The following is a 25,531-nucleotide window of genomic DNA, read 5'->3' on the forward strand; positions in this document are numbered from 1 at the left end:
GCCTGGTTGGCTGAGCAGTCGGTAGGAAAGGTCGAGTGTCGGATGCTTGACAAAAGTCAGGGCCATTAAAAGTCTTTGAGAGTCAAAAGTCCAGAGATTCTCCAAGATTCGCAAAGGTGTGAAAACAAAAATGAAGTCAAACCTTCCTATTTATAGAAAGGGGAAACCCTAATTTTCCCCCCAAAATGCAATTTGAAAGTTCAGCCAGTCAGAAAAAGACACCTGTCACAGGTGCCACGTGCAATACACGTGACCCCTGTGAGGGGCAAATGATTTGGGTATTTTATACCCTGCCAAGTGGCCCAATCAGAGCATGACACGTGTCACTGGAAGGGGCACCTACTTGGACCTTCCAGATGGTGACACGTGTCGAGCAGATATTTTCCCCTGGGAATGGCGGCTTTCAAGGCCCAAATCCCAAGGGGGCCCTTAAAAAACGGCGTGCCCTAATCCCTAGGTCACCAGATCCTAGGGAGGGAACACTTTCCAAAAGGACCCTATAAATAGGGACATTCTTACATTTATGACAAGACAGAGAATATACACGCAATACGAGACAACACGTCACTTATTACAGAGCTGTCGTTTTCAAGGAACATACAGCACTTTACCTGAGCTTGGAATCCGAGCAGATAACTTTATTTCCGCACGTTTTATTACCGAACGCTTACTAACTTAATCTTAGGAGGCAGACCACCGACCATCCGGCGGTCCGTTTGCTTTGCAGGTACAGGCGTCCTTCGTTGAATCCAGTCTCAGTGTTGTAACTCTCCCAAGGGACAAAAACCCCCGAAACACATACCATGTAGAGTGTTGGGCTAGAGTAGTGTGTTAAGGATAAGGAGTTTGGGCTTAACATGGACTCTTATCTAGAGATATGATCTATAAATAAGATCCATGCCTAGGGTTGCAGTAAGTCATAATTAACTTACAGTAAATTGTGACACAAGGCGACCAGTTTTCAAAAGCCCTAAACTCCCTTTTCTCTCATCTCACTCACGGCTCTCCCTCTCCCCTCACGTCCGTACGGCCGGTGCCCATAGGTGGTGGTTCTTGGTTAGTTTGTCTCTCTTCTCCGTTGAAGGTTAATTGAAGCGTTCAATCACGACTAACTAGAATTAGTGGAGGTTTAACTTATGCCCGTGGACCAAGTAGAGGAATCACACTTGGGGTTCTTTATCTCCCTTTGTTCTTGCTCGATCGCACGTGGAATCACGCTTTAAAGGTAAGATTATATGTTCTTTATGTGTTATGCATTAAATCTTGGGATTAGGTATTGTATGAATATGATTCATGTTTTTCCGCAATTAGTACCTATAATCGCCTACAGTGGTATCAGTTAGCCTATTGCATTTACGCATATTGATTATAATTCTTTGATAGTCCATAATTTTAATTCAATTAGAAGGGAGAATAATTAATTATGGTTCAATCTTTATATTAAATGAAGATTTAATTTTTGAGATATGATTAAATATGATTTAATTGCTCAATTTGTTCAAGAAAAATCCGAATTAAGCCCTAATTTTCGAAAATTTTGATTGAAATAAAGCCCAAAAATTTTGATTTTTGTGCTTAATTTTGATGATTTTCGAATATTTTATGCTTCATAAATTTAATTGAATTGATTTTATACATAAAATATGATTTTTTTTTTTTTTTGTATAATCAATCATTTGATTTAAAGTTAAATTAATTTTGTGAAGAACCATAAAATTGAAATAAAAATTATGAATTTGATTCCAAGATTGAATTAAGCATAAATGTTGTGTTTTAATTCAAAAGACCTAATTAATTTAATTTTGCAAAAGTTGTTCAATAAAATTAAACTCTCAATAAAAAAAAAGATATATTTTTTGGGAGGGGGCAGCCATGGCTGGGTGGACGAACCACTGTCAGGTGGCCACGACGGCTACCCATATGGTCGAAGAGAAGGGTGGGGAGGGCACTAACGGCGGCGAAATAGGGGCGCAACTGTTGCGCCACTAGGCTCCTTCCAACGCAAGTGCCTGGGCTCCGCCTAGCAGCGACGCAGACAACCGTCAGGGGCGATTTCCAAAAGGTCGGTTGAGTAGAGGGAACCGATTCTGTTCAGGTGGTTTTCTCGGGCTGTCGATCTCAAGCGTTCTTTTCGGTCAGGTTGCTGGAGCCATGGCTGGGTTATTCCTAGGTGCGGTTGCTGGTTCCTGTTGCCGCGTTGGTTGGGGTTCTCCCCTGATTGATGTGGCAGCAGAATTTTAAATAAAAAATGTTTTTTATTAAAATTCATTTGTTTTAAAGATATTTTCAAAATAAAATCTGATTTTATTTTGGGGATATTATTAAATTTCAAAAGTTAATTTTGATAATTATCCTTAATTAAAGTTGTTAATTTTGGATAGGATTTTTTAGAATATTTTGAGCATATTCCAATAAGATAAAGATTGATTTAAATAATGTGATTATCCCATAGTTATTATGGATATAATTGATTTAAAATTTTTTATTGGCTAGTAATTAGGATAGAATTTCCTAACATTGTTAGGATAATCTTTGAGGATAAATATGATTTAACTTTTAAGATTAAAATAAGATTTGATTCTATCTCATGACTAATTTAAAATATACGATATTTTATTGATGGTCATGAATAATATATGATGTTATCTAATTGCATTAATTAAAATATGAGATATTTTGGTGCCATATTTCCTTAATTGTGAACATTCGATGTTGTAGTTTAGGAAAGCATGATGAGTGATTTATTATGTGGCAATTTTATAATATATGATGTTATTTATTGCTATATAATGACTAGTATGGCCCAGTAGATTACTAAATACGATCTGCGCATCGTGATGTATTTTTGTAATCTTAGTACGGTCTACGTACCGATAAAGTATTTTTGTAAATTTATTTCATTTTATTTAAGAAGTAGATAGAATAGAGTAAAATTACAGGTTGCAGTTAATCCAAGAAGCCCATGAAGTGAAGGCCCATGAAGAGAAGGCCCAAAGGAGCAAGGTGGATGAGATCCATGATGATTCAAATGGGAGCATTTACTTTATTAGTTTTCTTAGGATTATGGGTCATGATAAGTCTTGTTTATGCATTCAGTTTATTATGCATGTTAGATTTTATTGATTTTTTGTGATTATGCGCTAGAGTTCACTAAACAATCACAACATAATAAATCTAGGTCCCGATAATATTGAGGTCGCTTTTCCAATTAAAAACCCGATGAAACCTTTGATATTTATGATGGGTCATGCCTCAGCTGGGTGTCATATTATATCTTTGGGGAGTGAGGGTAGATCACGTTCTACGCTTTTGATTGGTTATACTCAACAAGGTTACCTAAAGGGTTTAGAACCTTTAAGCTAAGGGTAATAATTAAACATGTGATGATTAATTATTCAACCAAGAATTACAAAGAGTTGTAATCAGTTAAGAGTTTACTCACCTTGAAAATGTAATACTTGATGGTAGGGCCTCAGTCCGATCAATTATTGCACAAATAAAGGATCTTGGAATCATTTATTCAATTGGGATCAAATAATATTGAATAAATGCTTTAAAGTTACCAATCTTATATCGTTTATGGTACTTTAAATTTTTTTTTAAACATAATTGAATTTTACATTTACTTATAAGTAACATGTCGTTCTAATTTTTTTTTATATATAATCTCCACGATTGAAAATAAAGTTGCGAAACGTTCTCAAAAGGTTAAAAGATAATCCATAAACCTATATTCCAATTTTGCTAAGATGGTTCTAAAAGGCAAGTTTTAGAAATCCATGTCACATATTTAAGGTTAGTTTTATTCAAAATGTTTGAGTAAAATGCCAACACATCTTCATTTTGAAAAGTGTTTCAAGTGATATAATGAGGTGGGAGGTACAAACCCTCTAAAAGGTAAGTATATAAGTCCAATAAAATCTCTTATCTTCAATATGATTGAATATAAGAAAGTGATTGGAAATATCTATGATCAAAAGTTGATTACATGGTACTATTCTTCATCCACTTTATATAAGAGTTAAATAGTTGATTAACTCAAATATGAATAATGAATGAATAGACTTAGCAAAATCATGAAAAGTGCTTTAAGAAGTTAAGCAAAACATAATTTTGAACCTAAGAGAAATGTTCTAAGTGGCTTAAATGGAAAGGTTTAGGAATATTTGAGGATTACATTAAGAAGTTATAGCCCAAGAAATGCAAACAAGTTGCTACTTCTCAAACCTAGACTACTTACATGCTATGAGTTGATATGAACAACAAATGTTTCAAATTAAATGGACCAATTCCAATTGATTAGAAACTACCTCATATAGTTGGAAGGTAAAAGAACGGAAATGTTCCAATTTAAGAAGTATATTATAGAAATTGATTTAGCACATTGCTACTTCTTGGACATATGATGTCTTATTTAGCTCTCTCTCATTGAGAATGAAGTTGAACTAAATGAAGAAGTATGGCTAAAGGAGAAATAAATCTACAAGTTTAGAAGCAAATGGTGCTACTTCACAAGTAGAATCTACGAGTCTGGAAGCAAAAGTTGCAACTTTACAAGTAGAACCTATATTTCACCTTACCTTGTTATTGGCTAGAATTAAACAAATGTTATTCATTCTTGCCATTATCAAAACACCATTCAATATTAGTAATGACTAAGCATCGAAGATTCAAAAACGTGGAATAAATGTTATTCTATGCTTCATTGATTCATAATCTATTTTGAGATTGCTAAATAGGTTCAAAGTTCTATATGATAGAAATAATTAAACCATTTTTATATATGAATTGTCTCTAAAATGTCAAATAATTCGAACAAAAATGAACATTTCATGCAAAAGATCCAAAGGGATGGACTTGCAATATCATTAGATTATGAATCCATTGATATATGTAATTATCATTCGAATTTGAAATTTTGAAAAGTCACCATTTAAAGAAATGATGATGTGAACTCAAGGTCGAATACATATCGATATAAGAAAACCAAAGGTTCAAAGGCTAGAGAGGGACAATGAAACTTCATTTGTGATATGATTACTATTTATGCTTAGTTGAAGCATGGAAGTGAAAATTTTGAAAAGTTCAAAATGTTCAGTATGAAGTTTAGTATCAACTTGACAAGATAATGATTACATTACAATATGATTGTAATTGTGAAAATTTAAGTCAAGACATATACTTGAAAACACATTCAAAGTATTGCGATATGATCGTAATAATGAGAATTTAAGTCAATACCTTGATGAACATCCAAGAGTTGTGGAATCGTTTTACAACAAACTCCGAAAGAAAACCTTGTGAAGTGTTTATGAAAGGAGATATCAATCTATATGAGATACATTTTGGTAATGGATGTAAATTACCTATCATCCAACCATTGTTCAAGAGATATACTTTAAATATAAGCTACAAAACTAAACAAAAAACTACATACGTCAAATTAAAATGTAGCAAAGGCTTCATATGTGATATGGATAAGAAAATTTCTTATAAAGTCTTTCTACAAAGCAAGGAATAAAAGTTGTATTAAATGATTTGACGCACGTTCGATTCCTATATAGAGCACGGGGAACTACCACACAAACCATACTTAATACAAAATGTTTGTTGCTCAAGTAGGTGCCCTTATGGAAAATTGTTCCAAAAGGTCAAGTGAGAGTAGTGTAAATCTCAAAAGAGTTCGAGAAAAGTAACAGACAAACATGGTTCAAACCACGGTTGGTTCATCCAATTTTGAATATGCCTCCTCAAAAGGCAAGTGGGAGTATAAGAATCTCGAAAGGTTCGAGAGCCTTGAAAGAGTTCAAGAAAAGCTAATTCGAAAATCTTGAAGAAATTCGAGAAGTATTTGAATAAAAGAAACAATATGAGCATGATTCACCTCATGTTACAAATGACACCGCGTGGTCTCATTAAGTGTAATGGGAATAATAACCATGTGTCGAAGGTAGTACATTCCAATTGCACATCCTCCATTGTCGTTTCTCATTGAAAACTAAACAAAGTTGTTGTATGAGTTTCAATTGTTGCATAAAAACCCACAATGATGACTAGCATACATAAGACTTAGCCAAAGAAATATGATTATATATCGACTAAGAGTTCTAAAATATTTATTTTGGAACATGATGATTATGCAAGTAATAAAGATGATTTGACAAGTTATAACTCCAAGTGGTTTAAAACCAGGAATTCTGAAATAGATTCTAAGTCTGTAAGCAAGTGTATGACACTTGAATAATTTTCCTAATTGGGTGAGACCCATTACAAGCAAAACAGACAAGAAAGAAAAAAAAATTCTAACTAAAGCAAAGACTTGTTAAAGGATTCAACTAATTCATAGTATGACTATGATTACGATGAAACCATTACATTAGTCATGTTGCAAATATCTATTAAAGATATTTTAGTGATTTCTACCTTACAAGATTTGGTAGATGGATTTCAAAACACTTTCTTGAAATTGTTCATGAAAGAAGATTTGTATATGATACAATCAAAAGTTTGAAGATCCAATAATCCTAGGGATGCATAGCGTCATGGAGTTAGTGTTCTTAATTTTTTGAGTTAATTAAATCGTTTGATGTTCTCGTAAAATGAAGAAAAGGTCGTGTATGTACAAGATGTTTAGTGGGAGCTATACAGTCTTCTTGGTCTAGTATAAAGAGTGATAATTCATTTCTTTAACAGTCAAGTGATGGTTAATGCATTTTATATGAAAACCTAGAAGAGGAAGATGAGTGCAGTTGGGATTCAAAATCTATAGAGATAGGTTTTGAAGTATGTTTGACCTTGGTTAAAAAACTTATATTGATAAGATTCTTATAAGGTTCAACATTATATTGAAAGGAGTTTCAATCCCATGTAACACGACACATTGATCAATGATTCAATGCTTTGAGAAAGGTTGATGAAATTAAGGTTTTGAGTGATGATCCTTATGCAGTATGCAAAGGATGTATCATGCATGTCATGGACTATACTCGTCTATTTGATTCATGTGTTATAAGAACAAGTGATGATAGATTTCAATCGAAATCCAATGTGATGTTGGAATACAAATTAGAAATTACTAAGTTCCTTGCGAAAGGGCGAAGGAAAATTCTTAATGTATGGAGGTGAATATTATTATAATTTAGAAATTGCAAAAATTCATGTTTATGAGAATGCCTCATGAACTCTACTAACTAAACCCCTTCCATGACCAAGGTATGAGGGTCATACTAAGATTCTTGGATTGTAGCAAGTTATGTAATTTGAGTTGTGTATGTTTTGAGAAAACATGTCACATAAGTAATACATTAACTTGTAGAATTATGTTTATCAATTGAAACAAAGTTTTAATCTTATTTAATTATGGTTTTTTAATATTAAATAAAATGTCCAAAATAATTGTGGATTGATGGGCTCATCAGGTTGATGACCTGGTGAATGAAACCCCACAGGTGAACAAAATCCATATATTATTTAAGTTCCTAGTTCGAAATCATAAAAATGGATATAAATGAATTCAATAAATGGACTAGCAAGTTAAGATTGATTGGATAGCGCAGTTTCATAGGCTATAGGAGCGTAGTGAAGCTCGGTCAATCACATGGGTATGCATGAATGATGCATGATCGAACTATAGACCTACTTTGAAGTTCAAGTATAGAACTTCCGGATATATGACAAGGGAATAAACGCGTTGTCAATTGTCTATCCCTTGGTCAAATACAATTTATACAACCTAAACAAACCTAATACGAGTATAAGGCAAGCATAGGGGTCGAACCACATGGAACGAATAAACACCACCAAATGTTATCGACAATTAATCTAGTGCGGAATAGGAGATAAATGAACTAAAGTCTAAAGATGCTAAAACAAGAAATAAAACAATAAGGGAAATGGTTTAGGTATAGCATTCACTTGAACATAAACAAAGGCATAGAAATTGAATTACTTATGAACTAAACATGCTCGAATATCGAAGTAAAAGATCCAATCTAGCCGCCTTCCGGGGTCAATTGGCTTCTCCTAACATAGCCTCTATGCTTCCACATTAGAACCATATACTAGGAGGTACTATTAAATAACAATCGATAATAATGAACCTTAACTAAGTCAACTTCCGTTCCTTGTTAGCAAAGATTCACCTTTAATCAACCAATAATGTGCACTTGCAAGAAGATTAAAGAATATCAAGCATATAATGACTTTAATCACAAATAAATCAATTCTAAACCCTAGAACATGCTTAAGGTCCAACTACACCACGACCATCCCCTTATTGGGGAAATTACTCACTAATCATGCTAATAACAAGATTAATTAACAAATAATCATTAATAAACATGATTAACAAGCAATACCAACAACTGAAATAATAATCAAAAGAAAGCAATAAAAATAGAGGAGAGAGAGTTAGAGATTATCATTGATTGAATGTGAAAATCTACAAGCAAGATGATCAATCTTCCTCTTCAATATCCAAGAACAATAATGGTGAAACCCTCACCTTCTCTCTTTAAACTACTCTAATCCTAACCTAAACCTAGAGAGAGAAGCTCTCCTAAAAACTGATTAGAGAATTGTATAAATGATAATTATTCCCCCCCCCTTTTTAATTACCCCAAAATTGGGTATAAATATAAAGCTAATAAAACTAAGCAAATAATAGAAAAGAAAATAAAATGAAAAAGAAAAATAAATAAAGAAACTAATTATAAAAAATAAAATAAAGAAATAAGAAAAGGGGGAGGAAAAGAAAAATAAAATAAAAAGAAAAAAAAACCAAAATCGAATCCCCCCAAACCCAATCAGACGCTTTTTTTTCCTCCTTCACATTTGGCTGCTTGAACTCCATTGAAGCGCATCTTCATCACCACCATTCATCAACTCCATCAATGGCTATCCTCGCTTCGACCTTCAATATCAACCGTTCAATCTTATTAAACATCATGTGCGAAGCTCGTGAAATGGTTCGGTCGAACCATGTGTTGGTGTGGCCGAACTACGCGGTTGGTTCGGTCGAACCATGTGTGTGTTCGACCACACCTCTTCAAATTACAAAACTTAAAAAGTTTCTGACTCGCATTTCAACTGAACTCCTATGCGATTTGCTCGAACCCAATTGATTTTCTATTTGCTCTGATTTAGGGCGCTTTATTGAATGGTTGAGTTATTGCGGTGGATGTGAAGATTGGGTGGCTGAAATTGAGTGGATGCGGCGGTGGTGCAGTGCACGGAGAAGTGTATTGAGGTGGCTGGTGCTGGTGAATTCGAGGGCTAATGGGTTGGTGTGAAATGGTGGTGGCACTGTGGTGATTTTGGTGGTAGATTGGAGGTGAGTGTGGTGGCGATGGTTGTTGGGTAGGTGGTGATTGATGGCTGCTGGTGATAGGTGCGGCGGGTGTGAGGGCTGCAATATGTGGAGGTTGTTGTTACGGTGTGGGCTGCAATATGCGTGGAGCAGGGGAGTTGTTAGGTGGGTGGAAATGGGAGTAATTTGAGCTGGGTTTGCCGGCGGTGTTGGTGGCTGACGATGGCTGCGTGGTGGTGTTTTCCAGGCAGCATTGCTCCTGGTTGTTGTTGTGGAGTGAGTGAGGAGCTGGGAGCAGGGGTAATAGGTTGATGGTGTGGTGAAGGGAGCAGGGGAAGTGTTGATTGGTTTTGCTGGTGTGGTGGAGGATAGGAGATGGTGGGGTGAAGGTTAAGGTGGGCAACAGTCAGCAGCTTAGCAAAGAATTGCACACACTTTTACTCATCCCCGAACTCTGAACTCACTTGACATGAAACCCGGGATCCTAAACACAAAACCGAGGAGAAATCAAGACAAATAAAAATGAAATAAATAAATTAGGAATAAATAAAGTAAATAAGAAATAGAGAAATAACACTAAACTAATAAAAATTAAATAAAACTATACAAGTAAATAAAATCTAATAAATAACAAAATAAACTTAAAACTAATAAAAACTAAACAAAAACTATACAAGCAAAGAAAGTAAAATAAAATAGACTCAAAACTAATTAAAATAAATAAAAGTAAATTAGAATACTTTCAAGGAAAAATAAAGAACGAAATATAACAAATCAAAAGCAAATTAAATACGAAAATAAACTAATTCTAATAAAAACTACGAAAAGAACTAAAACACGACAAAATTACCAAATAAACATGAAATGTTTTTAAAGATTAAAAAAAAAAAGAGAAAGAAAGGGAAAATAAGGTAAAATAAACACGAAAATGACTCTAAAAATACTTCCTAAGAGTGAAATAAATGTCACTCATCAAATTCCCCCAAGCTAAACCTTTGCTCGTCCTCGAGCAAAGATAGAGAAAAAGAGAACAAGATGGAATTATTGAAAGCAAAAGAAACAAAATAGAAATAAAGAGAAAGAATGTACACTAACTCACTGCCGTAGGAATCACGGATGCATTTAGCGTATGCATCAAGCCCTTTAAACCACCATGTCGCCAAAGAGGACGAGTAAGCTCTCGTGAGGGTTTCCTAAGAGGTTTAACCCACAACTCTTGGCAACACATAACATTCAAGGAAAAGGTGAAATCAAGAAAACTCAAGTTTTACATTTCAAACCAAACACAAACAACGGGATAAGTGCACAAGAATACAATCCTTTCTAGACATTAAAGGTAGCCAAGTAAAAGAATAGCTAAGGTTGGTACACACATAAAGCATGCAAAGGGTAGAGAACTTAGAGGGACTTACACTCCTCCTTATCTCCAACCAAACTTCCGCGTCCTCACTAGTTTTGCATCCACTTTTAAGGTGATATCTCGAGATTCCTCGAAGGAACCGGAAGAAATAAACAATAAAAAAAAATTTAGGCTACCCGACATCTTGGCATTAATAGCTCGCTCAATAGGCTTGGCTTGATTAGCCTCCACCAGTAGTAACTAAACCTCACTAAGGTCAAAAGGTCTTAAAAGGGTTGAAACGTTTAGGCTAGGGTAAAGGGTATGGAAATAAATTTGAAAATGGGTGGTAAACTTAGAAGTGAAGCAAGGTTGATCATTCCTCAATTCAAACTCAATAAACTACCAACTTTCAAATAAAAAATTCTAGCAATAGATCACAAAGCAACTCCTCCCCCAAGCTTATTCTTTTTCAACCAAACAACAAATATTTTTGTATTTTCTCAATATTTTTTTTCTTTTTTTCTTTTTTTCATTTCTTTTTATTCTTTGCTCTCGCCTCTTTTAACTTTGAGCGGCTTTTTCTTTCATTTCCTTTATTTTCTTCTCATTTGCTCAAACCATTCAACATATCAAAGTTAATCACAAGTACCAAAATTTGAGTTTTTCACTTCTTTTTCATTCTTTTTCTCACTTTCATTAACCAAAAATACAAATCAAGTCCCAAGAATGCTTCAAAAAAACTAATAAAGGTGAAAATAAAGCAAAGGTCCATTGGTTTGTAATGTGGTTATACCAAAGAAGGGAAAAAAGGCTTAAATTGGGTTACTAAATGAGCAAATGCAAAAGAAAAATAAAAGAATAGAAAATAATAAAACAAAACAAAGTCCTAATTGCCTTCGTCTTCCCCTAGGTTGGTTCGGTCTCGATCTCGGGTAGAATCAAGCCAAATTCACAATATGAGCTAGCAATGCCAAGGATCCAAACGCCACACATGCAAGAAATGTAGAAGGCTAGAACAATATAGACACATCCTCACAAGAATGACGGTAGTGGAGTAGCAAAAATCACCTTTAAAGCTTCAACTAGCTAGAGAGCGAAAACCATCTTACCACAAACCAAGTGAGCTAAAGTCTCATAGCCCTTAAGTTCTACTACCTTGGCAACTCTATATGCGTGAACCAACCCCGACATCCAAGTGCACGAAAACCTCTAACAACTAGGAAAGAGAGTATTCTAGGTGTTAAAGCCCAAATATGTCCAATATTGAAACAAAACATTTTGAAACCTTGACTTGAAAGCCATGGAAAGACACTATACACACGAATATTCACAAAACCAACAATACTCAAGAATGCATATACAATTGTGCAAGATGAAAGCATGATCAATCAAAGCTACAAATACCAAAAGTCAACTCAATAAGGCGCTCATGGCCATCCAAACATAGAAAACCAATCTCAATATTAGACTTTGGCAAGTATGGGAGAAATAAATCAAGCAATCATGAGACTATGGATTAAGAAACCACCAAGAGATATAGGTAACCCCCCAAGATAGCGAATAGCTACTCCCCCAAGCTAGAATGGAGCAATGTCCTCAATGCTCAAGATAAAGGCAAAAAAGGGTGGGTGGGAGGGGAAGAAAGAAAACACATCCACACAACAAATCATAATTCATTCAATCCACATGCATTTAAGAAAGCAAATTTAAGATGAGGGAAGAAGGAAAGAGTAAACCAAATGTGAGGTGGGTGTTGAAACCAGCAATTGAGCACATTGTCCACATTTTCATCTAATTCCTCGTCTTTGTTGCTTTTCTAAATGCAAGCAATCATTGGTGTGCTTCTTCTCAAGGATCTCAATCCAAAATCCTTGCACATGAGTATATGCAGCAAGTACCTATACACATAGACAAGAGAGTAAACAAAAATGAGAAACGTAAAAGAAAGAAAAAGAAAGCAATAAAACACGGGTTACTTCTCGAGAAAGGCTTGCTTAACGTCCAAGCATGACCAATCTAGTAAATAACTCGATAAAGAACACAAAATCTTGTCATATGCACCGGCAAACATATCAAGAAATAGAGCATACGCGATGCTCATATGACAAGAAAACATAAAGTAAAAGGAGACTTTATGCTTGAGAGAAGGGAGAAAAGAAAAAGTAAAAGAATCAAAAGAAAAATCAAGAAAATAAGACGAAAAAGTAGAAGAATAAAAAGAAAAATAGGGAGGCAGACTCTCCTCGTAAAAATCTTTTTGGTTCGCATTATAACTCTTTTCCTCATCAACAGCGAAAGAGTTGGGGGCTTTGGAAGCATGGATAGGAAGAGGATCCCTAAGAGGTTCTTTGAGAAAAGAAGGGAGGAACATAGGATAGTAGGAGATATGATTAAACCTTTGGGAGAAAGGTGTATGAGAAAGGGAAAAGGGGGTAGCTACTCCCTCATCACAAAATCTCACATCACTAATGAGGAAATGAAAATCAATTATGAAATCATCAAATGAAGATCCCTCACGTTCTACATCTCCCTCAAGCTCAAAAACTCCAAATGATTCAACCTCAACCTCCTCTTCACAACCTTGAGCAACATCTCCCTTAAATTTCTCAAGGCCTACCATCTCAAAATCAAGAGTGAATGGGGGTAAATTTCTCTCAAACTCATCATCTCTTTCTAATGAAGCCTTATCAATGAACTCACTCATAAGGTTATGGGCTACCATTTGAAACTCAAGAAATATTTGGGCCATAATCTCAAATGAGTCCAAATCATCATGGATAGACGAGTCAAAATCTTGCTTATTGGAATCATCTAGTGGACTATGAGGAACACCTTTAGAATTCATGCAAAAATCGGATGCAATATGAGAAAAAACATGCACTTCATCATCATTAGAATGTACCTCATTACATTGAGCTATGGGGAGCATCAAGCACATCATGGGAATTCATATTAGACAAATCATGACAATTAGCATCAACATTAAAAGCATGAGAATCCCGAACATAAGTCTCATGATTGGCCCTCTCCCAATCATAATTATCCCTAGCTAACCATGAATAGAAATCCCAAGCTTCATCCGAAGACATGTCTTGAAATCTACCATTTAACATATTGTCAACTACTCCTCTAAAATGCTCATTTAATCCCAAATTAATGATTTCACAATAATCACCCTTGGTAAAACCTTTAACACCATCTAGGAAATCCTCAAGTCAATTGAAATACACCCAAAACGGTTCATTATCAAAATGAGGAATAGAAATATAAGCCATTTTTTTTTTCAAATAAAGCAACACAAATAAAAACCAACAAATAGAATGAAAATTATATACAATGGACTAGTCTCAATAAGATAACACAACGGTAATGCAAGCCGTTCCCCGGCAACGGCGCCAATTTGACAAGTGAATAAACGCGTCGTCAATTGTCTATCCCTAGATCAAATACAATTTATACAACCTAAACAAACCTAATACGAGTATAAGGCAAGCATAGGGGTCAAACCACAGGGAACGAATAAACACCACCAAATGTTATCGACAATTAAGCTAGTCCGGAATAGGAGATAAATGAACTAAAGTCTAAAGATGCTAAAACAAGAAATAAAACATTAAGGGAAATGGTTTAGGTATAGCATTTACTTGAACATAAACAAAGGCATAGAAATTGAATTAATTATGAACTAAACATGCTCGAATATCGAAGTAAAAGATCCAATCTAGCCGCCTTCCGGGGTCAATTGGCTTCACCTAACATAGCCTCTATTCTTCCACATTAGAACCATATACTAGGAGGTATACTATTAAATAACAATCGATAATAATGAACCTTAACTAAGTCAACTTCCGTTCCTTGTTAGCAAAGATTCACCTTTAATCAACCAAAAATGTGCACTTGCAAGAAGATTAAAGAATATCAAGCATATAAAGACTTTAATCACAAATAAATCAATTCTAAACCCTAGAACATGCTTAAGGTCCAACTACACCACAACCATCCCCTTAATGGGGAAATTACTCACTAATCATGCTAATAACAAGATTAATTAACAAATAATCATTAATAAACATGATTAACAAGCAATACAAACAACTTAAATAATAATCAAAAGAAAGCAATAAAAATAGAGGAGAGAGAGTTAGAGATTCTCATTGATTGAATGTGAAAATCTACAAGCAAGATGATCAATCTTTCTCTTCAATATCCAAGCTCAACAATGGTGAAACCCTCACCTTCTCTCTCTAAACTACTCTAATCCTAACCTAAACTTAGAGAGAAAAGCTCTCGTAAAAACTGATTAGAGAATTGTATAAATGATAATTGTCCCCCCCCCCTCTTTAATTATCCCAAAATTGGATAAAAATACAAAGCTAATAAAACTAAGCAAATAATAGAAAAGAAAATAAAATGAAAAGGAAAAATAAATAGAGAAACTAATTACAAAAAATAAAAGAAAGAAATAAGAAAAGGGGGAGGAAAAGAAAAAAAAATAAAAAGAAAAAAAAATCAAAATCAAATCCCCCCAAAACCAATCAAACGCTTTTTTTTCCTCCTTCACATTTGGCTGCTTGAACTCCATTGAAGCGCATCTTCATCACCACCGTTCATCAACTCCATCAATGGCTATCCTTGCTTCAACCTTCAATATCAACCGTTCGATCTTATTAAACATCATACGTGAAGCTCGTGAAATGGTTCGGTCGAACCATGGGTTGGTGTGGCCTAACTATGGGGTTGGTTCGGTCGAACCATGGGTGTGTTCGACCACACCTCTTCAAATTACAAAACTTCAAAAGTTTCTGACTCGCACTTTAACCGAACTCCTATGCGGTTTGCTCGAACCCGATTGATTTGCTATTTGTTCTGATTTTGGGCGCTTGATTGAAGGGTTGAGTAATTGCGGTGGATGCGAAGATTTGGTGGCTAAAATTGAGTGGCTGCGGCGGTGGTGCGGTGCGCGGAGAAGTGTATTGAGGTGGCTGGTGCTGGTGAATTCGGGGCCTAATGGGTTGGTGTGAAATGGTGGTGGCACTGTGGTGATTTTGGTGGTAGATTGGAGGTGAGTGTGTGGCGATGGTTGTTGGGTAGGTGGTGATTGATGGCTGCTGGTGATAGGTGTGAGGGCTGCGATATGTGGAGGCTGTTGTTGCGATGTGGGCTGAAATATGCGTGGAGCAGGGGAGTTTTTAGGTGGGTGGAAATGGGAGTAATTTCAGCTGGGTTTGCCGGTTGTGTTGGTGGTTGACGATGGCTGCATGGCGGTGTTTGCCAGGCAACATTGCTGTTGGTTGTTGTTGTGGAGTGAGTGAGGAGCTGGGAGCAGGGGAAATAGGTTGATGGTGTGGTGAAGGGAGCAGGGGAAGTGTTGATTGGGTTTTCTGGTGTGGTGGATGATAGGAGATGGTGGGGTGAAGGTTAAGGTGGGCAACAGTCAGCAGCTTAGCAAAGAATTGCACACACTTTTACTCGTCCCCGAACTCCGAACTCACTTGACATGAAACCCGGGACCCTAAACACAAAACCGAGGAGAAATCAAGACAAATAAAAATGAAATAAATAAATTAGGAATAAATAAAGTAAAATAGAAATAGAGAAATAACACTAAACTAATAAAAATTAAATAAATCTATACAAGTAAATACAATCAAATAAAAAACAAAAAAAACTTAAAACTAATAAAATCTAAACAAAAACTATACAAGCAAAGAAAGTAAAATAAAATAGACTCAAAACTAATTAAAATAAATAAAAGTAAATTAGAATACTTTCAAGGAAAAATAAAGAATGAAATATAACAAATCAAAAGCAAATAAAATACGAAAATAAACTAATTCTAATAAAAACTACGAGAAGAACTAAAACACGACAAAATTACCAAATAAACAACAATTGTTATTAAACAGAAAACTAGAGAAAGAAAGGGAAAATAAGATAAAATAAACACGAAAATGACTCTAAAAATACTTCCTAAGAGTGACATAAATGTCACTTATCAATATATTAGTGGATAACTTTGACATGAGTGGAACACTGATTCCATTCAATGATTGATTTAACTGTGGTACACTCAAACGTCTAGCCGTAACTGGAGATTATAAAGGGTGTTTCTCGGTTGCTTCATGAGTTGAGTGGGAGCTTTAGTTGCAATAAATTGGATTGAGTCTACCTATTTAGTTAGGAATGTGTCTTGGGCCAAAATGCATGGCCGTGCTCAAATGAATTACATAGTAATCATTTGTTCTGTGAATCTAACTCAGTATTTCAAGAAAAGATTTGTAGACTAATATGATCACGACATGAGATTCAATCATATTATCAAATCGACACACATTGACTTAAGGAATTTGAATATTGCGCACTTGTCTTAGACAAGTGGGAGATTGAAGGAGTTATGTCTTCGATAAGTGCAACTACTAGATATATCAAGGATTACTATTATGGAGATAATAAGTTCGTTCTTTTGGGTCGTCATTGTTTGTTGCTAGATATGACAAATGATCTTTGGGCTAGTTAAATAGTCCAAAGCCCAATAGAATGGATTCTATGAGGTCACACAACAAGGGTATTGGATTAAATAAGTAAGAGGCCTATTAATGGGCCTCATGAGATTATGACATACCATGTAGAGTGTTGGGCTAGAGTAGTGTGTTAAGGATAAGGAGTTTGGGCTTAACATTGACTCTTATTTAGAAATATGATCTATAAATAAGATCCATATCTAGGGTTGCAGTAAGTCATAATTAACTTACAGTAAATTGTAACACAAGGCAACCAGTTTTCAAAAGCCCTAAACTCCCTTTTCTCTCATCTCACTCACGGCTCTCGCTCTCCCCTCACGTTCATACGGCCGGCGCCCATAGGTGGTGGTTCGTGGTGGTTATTGTGGTGGTTCTTGGTTAGTTTGTCTCTCTTCTCCGTTGAAGGTTGATTGAAGCGTTCAATCACGACTAACTAGCATAAGTGGAGGTTTAACTTGTGCTCGTGGACCAAGTAGAGGAATCACACTTGGTGTTCTTTATCTCCCTTTGTTCTTGCTCGATCGCACGTGGAATCACGCTTCAAAGTTACGATTATATGTTCTTTATGTGTTATGCATTAAATCTTGGGATTAGGTGTTGTATGAATATGATTCATGTTTTTCCGCAATTAGTACCTATAATCTCCTACACTTTGTTTTATTGTTATTTGTTTATACTAATTTTTTTAATTCCCGTGTAATTTTATAAATAGAAATGTAAAAAAGGGATGGAGGGAGTACAAAATTAGAGCGATATTAGCCAAAATAGTCGGATTTATTTTGCCAAATCTACTCTTATCTAGAGGTGTCAAAAGCACACCCGAACCGACCCGATCCAAATATTATCCAATTCAGATTTGGACTCGGGTAGATATAATAATTTAATATGACTTAACTTTAAATATTGACTCGACCCGACCCGACCATATTAGACCTAATCCGATCATTAGAAATCTATATCTATACTTGGTATTTAAAAACTCTAACCGGAAAATACACATGTCTCCATTCTATAACACTTTTCTAGCTTCTTTTACACTAGATGTGCCACATGTCTTCTTATATATATATTTTTAAAAAAATTTTATTACACTATCTTAATTATTTCATTAAACTTATATTTTCATCTTTCTCATACAAGCTTCATATTCATCTCCCTTATTCAATTCAACCTTTTCCTTTTCTTTCTTTAATTTTACATTCACCTTCTTTTTTTTTTTTTTTTTTTTTTTTTTTTTTTTTTTTTACTCTTATCCAACAACTGTGACGAGACAAGCTTTAGGAATTTCTCATGTTTTCATTTTATTTATTTTTTTGCTACAATCTTTTCACCTTTTGATATTCTCCCCTAATCTTCCAGCCCCCTAATGGGTACTCAGAGTTCTTCATTGAACCGGCTCCTCAGCTTTGTCTCCTCCATTTGAAACAGCTTCTTAGGTAACATTTTTCTTTGTTTTTTAAGTATCACATTATCGTCGATTTTGTTATCAGTATAATCAATTTAGGGTTGTTCTGTGGTAGATTGATTGAACTATTGATTAGAATTAAAGCTATGAAGATTATATACATCGATTTTGCTGCTAGAGTTTTACAATCTGGAATTTCTGTTAATATTCTTAAGCCAGAAGATTTTTAAGTGATTTTTATATAATAATTGAGCCAAATTTGGTTGCTAATGTGTTGCAGAACCCTTTAATGCTTAATGCTTTTCTTATTTTTTTATTTTAAATTTATTTAATTTTATTTTGTATTCTGGGGTACAATGATAAGTTGATAAAGTACTCACTCTTTTCTTTAAATTCTCAATTATTCTGGTTTTCATTGAATAAAATAAATTGGAATGTGGTAATGGGTATTTGAAATATTGGTTTTTTAGGTCTTATTTAAAATATAGAAAAGTCTAGTTTTTGTAAATTTGTTAGACCTAAAATGTTAGGGAGTTTAACTTTGCTATTTGTAATCTTGTAATTATCAAATTCTTTGATTTCTTGCTTCCTAGTTCCTATGTTAGCTAATATAGTAAGACTTTTATTTGCTTATGTTAGTTTGGTCTTTGTTTTTGTAAGAATTGTTGCTGGATATATGTGTTGAAATGCAATTACATATAGGCGCATGATGAGGAATTTGAGGCAATGGGCAATGACGTTTGCACTTCGAGATGAAGGAGAGGCAGCGTTGGACCACTGAAGAGGACGCGTTACTAAGTGCATATGTTAAGCAATATGGTCCAAGAGAATGGCATCTTGTCTCCCAGCGAATGAACACACTCCTTGATAGGGATGCCAAGTCTTGTTTAGAGAGGTGGAAGAATTACCTAAAACCCGGGATTAAGAAAGGTTCACTCACAGAGGAGGAGCAGCGCCTTGTTATCCGTCTCCAAGCCAAGCACGGGAATAAATGGAAGAAAATCGCTGCAGAGGTGCCTGGGCGTACTGCTAAAAGATTAGGCAAGTGGTGGGAAGTGTACAAGGAGAAACAGGAGAGGACTAAAAAGGAAACTAGCAAGTGCTTGGAGCCAATTGAAGAGGGCAAGTACGACCATATATTGGAAACTTTTGCAGAGAAACTAGTGAAAGAACGGACGCCCCCAAGGCAAACATTTCTTATGGCTACCTCCAATGGGGTTTTTTTACATAGTGATCACCCCTCTCCCCCTGTGCCCCCTCCACCTCCGGTTACTTCTACCACAACTATGCTCCCTCCATGGCTTTCTACCTCTAATGGAGTTTGGCTGCCATCTTCTCCTTCTGTTACCTTAAGTCTCTCGTCGTCTATTGTCCCTACGCATCCCCCAACTCCAGTGACTTGGGTTCCACAAGAAATGGGATCCCATAATATTGATAACTACCCTCTTACTTTGGGTTGCTTGCCATCTTGTGCTGGGGCACATCCTGAGCAGATGATCATGTCAGAGCTCATGGATTGCTGTAGAGAATTGGATGAGGGGCACCATGCTCTGGCAGCTCATAAGAAGGAAGCTGCTTGGAGATTAAATAGAGTGGAGCTTCAACTAGAGTCAGAGAAGGCCAATCGAAAGAGGGAAAAGATGGAGGAGATTGAGGCAAAGATAAACGCTCTCAAGGATGAGCAGAAAGCTAGCATTGAGAGAATCGAAGCAGAGTGCCGGGAGCAGCTTGCTGGGCTACGAAGAGACGCTGAAGCTAAGGAGCAGAAGCTTGCTGAGCAATGGGTTACTAAGCACACGCGGATTACAAAGTTACTTGATCAGATGGGCTGCAGGACTCGGGTTACTGAACCAAGTTGATTCTCCAGAGCAAAATGGACTAACTATTAAATTACATATTGTCTGTTTTTTGCATTGCTGATTAGTTTGCAATTTGTGCACATGATGTGTTTGCATTGATCTCTTTCAATAATAATATTGTTTCTTCCACTACCATATCCTGTGTACTTGCAAGAGATTACACAATGATCTAGTAGATTGTGAGAAGTTTTGTCTCTCTTATATCCGCTTATAGATGCCTAAAAGTCGTTATACTCTCTCTATTTCATTGTATTTTGCTTGGAGGGCTTTTATTGGATTTGATAGCAGAAAGTTCAGACGAAATGAGAGACTTTTAATTTTAGTAATTAAAGTTGTTTTTGTGCCTACCTTAATATTGGATTGATTTCAGTTGATTTTAATTAACTCAGGATGGGTCAAAATTCAAATTAATTTTCGCTAATCAAATATGTATACTCTGATCATAAGGTGCAAAAAGTGTTGAAGTTTGAGAGGTACAAGGTCAATACTTGAGGGCATAGGAGATGGAGGGAAGGTCCCCCCGGTTGGTGGGTCGATCCTCATTTCCCCATTCCTGTGATAGGGCGGCTGAGAGGGGGATCATAGACCCACACAGATAAGGGTTTTTATTGGCTGGAAGCAGTTGGCTCACTTGAATAGTTTTAAAATTTCGCTGTGAAAAATTTGCAAAAACTTTTGAATTTTGAATTTATTTATACTTTTGGCGGTGAATGATGTTGGAGGCTTTGCGAGAAGACACTATGGAAGGCCGACGATGGTGGCTTTAAGGCGAGGGTCGACGACGGTTGCTTTAAGGTGAGTAAAGTGGTTGAGAGGAAAGGAAGGGCTGATGGTCGACGTAATCAGAGAGTGATGTCGTTTAGAATATGAAACGATGGTCAGCGAAATCAGAGAGTGATGTAGTCCATACGTTGATCGGAAGCAGTGGAGGGTGAAATAAAAGGCGTGGGTGAGCGAGTGAGCGAAAGACATGACGGAAACTAGGTGTATTGTTGTAGTATTGAAATTGTTTTGAAAATATTATGTAATTCATCATTTGTATTATTTTAGTAACAAAAATTATTTTTTTTAGTATTATTTGTATTATATTAGTATCAAAAAAGAATGTTTTATATACAAAATTCATATCAAATTCTTAGTTGTGGTATAGTATGGACGTAAATATCACAAAATGTTATAAATACGAAAAAGGTGTTTGTTGGTAAAAAAAAATAAAAAATTCCTGAAATTCTTAGTCATGCTTGCATAAAATGTGATTTTTAATTTGAAAAGAGTTTGTGAATTTAGATAAGTTGGTTGTTGTAAATCTTTTAGAACATGAGGTCTCTTTAACTATAGTAATTAAAAACATTTGAAAGGAAATAGTGGATACATGATTGATGGTGAATTAGTGATGTGAGTTGATGGTAGAACACATAAATGGAGTTACTGTTACCGTCACGATGGTTTCAAAATTTGTAATATTGATGTTGGATAGCAAAATTAGGGTTGTTCCGGTTTACTAAAAACAACTGAACTGAAACTGAAATGAACTGAACGTAATTGAAATGGATTTTTTATGAGAGAAAAAAATTAGGAACTGAACTGATTGGAGTTGAACTGAACTGAAATTAAGTTGAACAGAACAAACCTTTAGTATATGAAAATATGAATATTATAAGGTCAATAAGAATTTGCACATGTAAATTTGGTCAAAAGCTGTTTAGTACCTACAATTTAGTTGTATATACCTACACCCTAGTGCATGTAGTACTACCTACACCCCCACTACTCACTTTCCCAATAAAGCTAAAAAAAAAAAAAAAAAAAAAAAAAAAAACCGGGTATAGTAACATCCTAAGCTACCAAAAAAATAAAATTAGAAGTATTTTCTCTCTCTTAAACCATATTACTCTCTCTATTTTCTCTCTCATCAAAACCTCCAAAATCTAAATGACATTCACAAAAAAGCTTGAAATTCTCTACAAAAATCAAGCACAATTTTCTAATATAAGAGATGAAATCGCACAATTACAAGAAATTTCTCCAAAAGAACAATGTAAAATCAAATTATAAGTTGATTTGTTCCCTTTTTGAAAGAAAAAAGTACAAAGTTAAAAAGTACAAAGTTTATATATATATATATATTGCGATTGGATTTTTTTATCTGCATTTGGTTATTATCCTTTGATGATTGTGATGAATTTGATGCAATTTATTACAACTAGGTGCTTTTATGATTTTGATTCATTAAGTTTATAAGATTGATTTTAGTTTTTTAATATAGAAATCTTGTTATTGTTGCTATAGTAGTCAATTGATTAATTATTTGCAGGTAATTTGTGTTTTTTTGTACAAAAATTATTTTTTATATTCAAACTAACATCTAGAGTCTTAATTGCAATAAGTTTGAATATTTGATAGCAGGAACTATAACATCAATTTGCAGAAACTTATTTATTGTGAATTAGCTTGTTATTCGGTTAATTTTCAACAAGTAAATTTGATTTGTCGTAAATGTTCATTTTTGATGAACTTCATGCTCATTTGTAGAAGGACTAATAATCAAATTGTAATTACTAATTTAAAAAACATATTATCAATTATTATGGGACGGAGGGAGTAAGTTATTATGAAATTGTGGCCATTGAAAATTGAGTATAGAGTATAATTGTGCTAATTTTCTGGATTATTTGAATCTTTGTAGAATTACTAAGATTAAAATTAGTTTATATTGAAATGACTTTTCGGTAAATGTTCATTTCCATTTTGATAGACGTTTATCATGACATTAGTACATGATCAATAACATTATTAGCTACGATCTAATTACCCTAGCTTGTTTCTAATCATTCACGTATTAATGAATGTTTACTGGTATTTAAACAAATGTTCTGTTTTTGATTTTAAATACGTACATGTTCATTATCATATTGAAGATATCAACATAAAATATAATAATACATATTTATGCTCATGAGCTTCATTTGAATATCATACTACGTATATACATTTTAAAAATAATATTGATATGTGTTGTTTTGAATTTGATACATACATAGATGTTCATTTGTATATTTGTGTATTTACACATATATATTAATGTATGTTCAATTGTTTATTCACTAGCTAAAATATGTTAAAAAAATAAATCATATATTATTAATTCATCATAGACCTTTGATAATTCCATTCTAAAATATAATATATTCTTATGGTATTCATCCATATGTAATATCAATCCTTATAAAGTTGTATTTTGATATATTGAACTATTATTAATTGTCATTTACTATTAATATATATGCATTTGGATTTTGACATACGTTATTTTTTATATTAATAAATGTTCATTTAGAATTTAATACATGTTCATTTAGATTTTATACATTTTCATCCTCGCATTGAAAGATTTTTATATCTTTATAGTGTGTTTAATTCTGTATTCTTAATTGTTATTCAAGTGTAAATTTTTAATTTTAAATCCTTAGATGTCACGTACTTTTATTTGGAATGTGTTATTATTATTCTTTTGAATAAACTCTATAAATCTCTTATTGTATAGGATAATCAAGCGAGGAAGTTAAAGGCGACATATATATATTGTGCTCAAATTATATTTTTCATGGAGAACACACAAGTATGTGATTAGAAGTGCAACAAGGAGGATAAATATACACTTTATTATACCAAATATAACAAATAATATTCATTTAATTAACAAAACACATATGTGCATTTGGTACACTTTCATGTTTATAAAACAATTACATGTAATACTATTGCTGTATAGAAATGCATTATTATTGTAATAAAATTAAATTCATTATATAGCGGAAATTATTTTTTAACAACATTGAATAGAATTCTAATACGTACCATCTTACTAGGAAACTTATACATAGCTCTAGAAATGAACATGTGATGATATAAAAAGAACATTTGTTGAAACACGAATAAACAAAAATGAACATTGGATGATGCAGTACTTATAATGTAAATGATTTAAACGCTACAATTCTTATAAACAAATCTGATCTATTTTTTTTATAGAAAATTCATGAAATTCAATTCAAAAAATACATTAATTTGAACAAATACTCCTTATTAAAAATGAACGTCTAATGATACATAAATGAACATTTTCCAACATAGAAATAAACGTGTTATACAAATTTGTAGGAAATTCTTAAATGGAAAAGGGCGGGGACGGGGCACACGCAGAGGGTGGGGGGTGCAGGTAGTGTACCCTGTCGTGGGGTGTAGGTAAAAATTTGTACCAAAAATGTATGGAATGAATTGATTTGATTTGTGGTTATTAGGCCCAACTAAGGTCAGATATTACATTTGTGGCTTAGTAGGCCTAGTTATGGTTAGTGTGTTGTAATGTGAAGATATAATTTTTTTTTTTAAAATAATATTATTAAAATCAGCAACTTAGTATATAACATTAGAAACAAGTAATGTCTCTTTTGGGAAGGCACCCAAATAATAACCTGAGAACAAGTTTATTTATAAGGATTACTGCGCTCAAGTCATTTTTATTATAAGAAGTATTAAATCATCAAACGTTCATTTTTTTTCCCCATATGTTACAACATATGTTCTTTTTTATATCATCAAATATTCGTTTCAAGAGCTATGTGTAATTGTGTAAGTAATATAAGTTGTATGCAAATACTACATCTAAAAATTCTATTTATTTAAATAAAATGTAGTTATAAAATAATCTCCAACATAAAATAAATTTAATTTAATTACAATAATAATAACACAATTCTATTCTATTTCATATAATTGCATCATAAGCATGAAAGTGAACCATTCAATCCTAAATGTACATGTGTGTCTTGTTAAATGAACTTTATAATTATTACATATGGTATAATAAAGTGTCTATATAAATATATCCTCCTTGTAGCACCTCTATGAAGGAATTATGTCTTCGATAAGTGCAATTACTAGATATATCAAGGATCACTAATTATGGAGATAATAAGTTCGTTCTTTTAGGTCGGCATTGTCTATTGCTAGATTATGATACATGATCTTTGGGCTAGTCAAATAGTCCAAAGCCCTTTAAAATTGATCCTATGAGGTAACACAACAAGAGTATTG

General features: G+C 34.1%; 1 pseudogene across 2 annotated transcripts; it reads left to right on the forward strand.

The window, feature by feature from the left end:
- The first annotated feature begins 18,412 nt into the window (after positions 1-18,412).
- On the forward strand, positions 18,413-20,635 carry LOC145598237 (transcription factor AS1 pseudogene; annotated as a pseudogene). 2 transcript variants are annotated; one of them, XR_014103520.1, is made up of 2 exons: positions 18,413-18,606; positions 19,278-20,635. The product of XR_014103520.1 is annotated as a transcription factor AS1 pseudogene, transcript variant X2 (transcript). The 2 variants fall into 2 exon arrangements; XR_014103519.1 differs by having other exon boundaries at positions 18,414-18,606; positions 19,236-20,635.
- The last annotated feature ends 4,896 nt before the right edge of the window (positions 20,636-25,531 follow it).

This window comes from Chenopodium album, chromosome 2 (genome assembly GCF_948465745.1).
Source record: "Chenopodium album chromosome 2, dcCheAlbu1.1, whole genome shotgun sequence".
NCBI classification, from domain to species: Eukaryota; Viridiplantae; Streptophyta; class Magnoliopsida; order Caryophyllales; family Amaranthaceae; genus Chenopodium; species Chenopodium album.